Source organism: Callorhinus ursinus, unplaced genomic scaffold (genome assembly GCF_003265705.2).
Source record: "Callorhinus ursinus isolate GAN/ISIS: 27379988/994484 unplaced genomic scaffold, GSC_fseal_2.0 scaffold17, whole genome shotgun sequence".
Lineage (NCBI taxonomy): Eukaryota > Metazoa > Chordata > Mammalia > Carnivora > Otariidae > Callorhinus > Callorhinus ursinus.
In genome coordinates, this window is record NW_027397079.1 from 20,117,516 (window position 1) to 20,120,247 (window position 2,732).

The 2,732-nt window shown below is 36.7% G+C and overlaps 1 pseudogene; it reads right to left on the reverse strand.

The window, feature by feature from the left end:
• Window positions 1–1,276: 1,276 nt before the first annotated feature.
• On the reverse strand, window positions 1,277–1,915 carry LOC112834728 (nascent polypeptide-associated complex subunit alpha pseudogene; annotated as a pseudogene).
• Between the last annotated feature and the right edge of the window lie 817 nt (window positions 1,916–2,732).

The window sequence follows — 2,732 nt, forward strand, 5'->3', positions numbered from 1 at the left end:
TGCCAATATCCTACTGTTTTGATCATTACAGCTTTGTTTTCTTTATTAAAAGACTTTATTTAATTATTTGAGAGAGACTGAGAGAGAAATAGAGCATGAGCGGGGGTTGGAGCAGAGGGAGAAGCAGACTCCCCACTAAGCAGGAAACCCGACACAGGGGTCGATCCCAGGACCCTGGGATCATGACCTGAGCCAAAGGCAGATGCTTAACTGACTGAGCTACCCAGGTGCCCCATCACTACAGCTTTATAAAATAAGTTGAAGTCCAGTACCTGTCTTTCTCTGATTGACTTTCTCTGATGTCCCCAGCTTTGCTCTTCTTTTCCAAGGTTGCTTTGCTATTTACAGTCTTTTGTGGTTCCATACACATTGTAGGAATATTTGTTCTAGTTCTGGGAAAAAGGCTAGTGGTATTTTGATAGGGATTGAATTAAACATGTAGATTGCTTTGGGTAGTATAGACATTTTAACAAGATTTGTTCTTCCAATCCATGAGCATGGGATGTCTTTCCATTTCTTTGTGTCATCTTCAATTTATTTCATCAGTGTTTTATATATAAGTTTTCAGAGTCTTTCACTTCTTTGGTTAGGTTTACTCCTAGGTATCTTATTGGTTTTGGTACAACTATAAATAGGGTTGTTTTCTCAGTTTCTCTTTCTGCTGTGTCATTATTGGTATAGAAATGCAACAGATTTCTGTATATTGATTTTGTATCCTGTGACTTTACTAAATTTGCACATCAGTTCTAGCAGTTTTTTTGGTGGAGTCTTTCTGCTTTTCTATATATAGTATCATGCCATCTCCAAATAGTGAAAGTTTTACATCTTCCTCGCCAATCTGGTTTCCTTTTATTTCTTTTTGTCTTATTGCTATAGCTAAGAATTCTAGTACTATGTAGAATAAAAGTGGTGAGAATGGACATTCCTCTTCATTCCTGACCATAGAGGAAAAGCTCTCAGTTTTTCCCCATTAAGGATATTAGCCGTGGGTTTTTCATATATGGCCTTTATTATGTTGAGGTATATTCCTTCTAAACCTACTGTATTGAGGGCTTTTATCATGAATTGATGTTGTATTTTGTCAAATGCTTTTTCTGCATCTATTGAAAGGATTATGTGGTTCTTATCCTCTTATCTATCCTTCTGTTGATCAATTCATTTTTCATCCTACAAGAAGCCATAACTTGATTAATGATAGAAACAATACAAATTTCAAGCCAAGCTGCAATTATTCTTTTGAAACACCAAAAAAAAAATGATCCTTGTTTTCAGATGGTTACATTGTTAATTCTATAATAACATTTACAATGTCATTCCTGCTGTTCTTCAGAACTCAGATGCCTTTGCTCTTGACACATTTGCTTGTGACGTGACCAATTCTATGTCCTTAACCTCTACATGGTGTTTCCTCAACCTCTTCCTCTTCGCTCTCCCCCAGTACAGTTGGAGTCTGTGTGTTTTCTTGAATGTTTGAGACAGCTTCGCCTTGAACCTCGAATTTCTCAGCAGCTGCTAGTTGTCCCAGCTGAGACAAATCCTTAATCTTGGTTTCCCCCAAAACTATGTAGGTATCTGAAGCTGGGCTCTTGTAGACATCTGGTTTTGTGATGACAAAGAGGATATTCTTAGATTTCTGGATAGTGACTCTAGTAACCCCTTTAGCCTGTCGTAGACCCATTTTGGACATAGTCTTCCATACCTTCTTTTCACTCTGGCTCTGTTTTGCTCTACTGACTGGTTCTTTATCAATTTCAGCTGCTGCCGCCAGCTGGGCTTATGCGGTTGCTAGTGTGGAATCTCGTTCCTCAAGCTCTGATCCATCAATGTTGGATTCTATTCCAGACCCGGTCTCAGTCTGGGGCTATGGTAACTCCTGCTTTTTAGCAGAGTTGGTTTCTGTGGGTTCAGCTGGCATTGTGTGCAAGGAACATGGAACCAAGATGGCAACAGAAAGGGAGCAAGTGAGAGTGTAGCCCATGCTTCTTGCAGAAGGATTATCCTTTCTTTTATTAATGTGATTATCACATTGATTGATTTGTGAATATTGAACCCAATTATAAAACCCAATTATAAAACCCTCTTGGTTGCAGTGAATGATTTTTTTAATGTATTGTTGGGTTTGGTTTGCTAGTATTTTGTTGAGGATTTTTACAACTATGTTCATCAGAGATATTGGCCTATAGTTCTCTTTTTTTATGGTTTCTTTATCTGGTGCTGGTATCAGGGTAATGCTGATCTCCTGGAATGAAATTGGAAGTTTTCCTTTCTCTTCTATTTTTTGGAATAGTTTGAGAAGAAAAGGTATTAACTCTTTTTTAAATGTTTGGTAAAATTTGTCTGTGAAGCCATCTGGCCCTGGACTTTTGTTTGTTGGGAGATGTTTTATTACTGATTCAATTCTTTGCTGGTTATTGGTCCGTCCAAGTTTTCTATTTCTTCCTGTTTCAGTTTTGGTACTTTTTATGTTTCTAGGAATTTATCCATTTTTTCTAGGTTGTCCAATTTGTTGGCATATAGCTTTCCATAATATTCTCATAATTGTTTGTATTTCTCCTAATTTGTGATTTTATTTATTTGGATCCTTTATCTTTTCTTTTTGATAAGTCTGGGTGGAGGTTTATCAATTTTATTAATTTTTTTCAAAATATCAGTTACCGGTTTCATTGATCTGTTCTATTTTTTTAATTTTTTTTAGTTTCAATATCATTTATTTCTGCTGTCGTCTGTGTTAT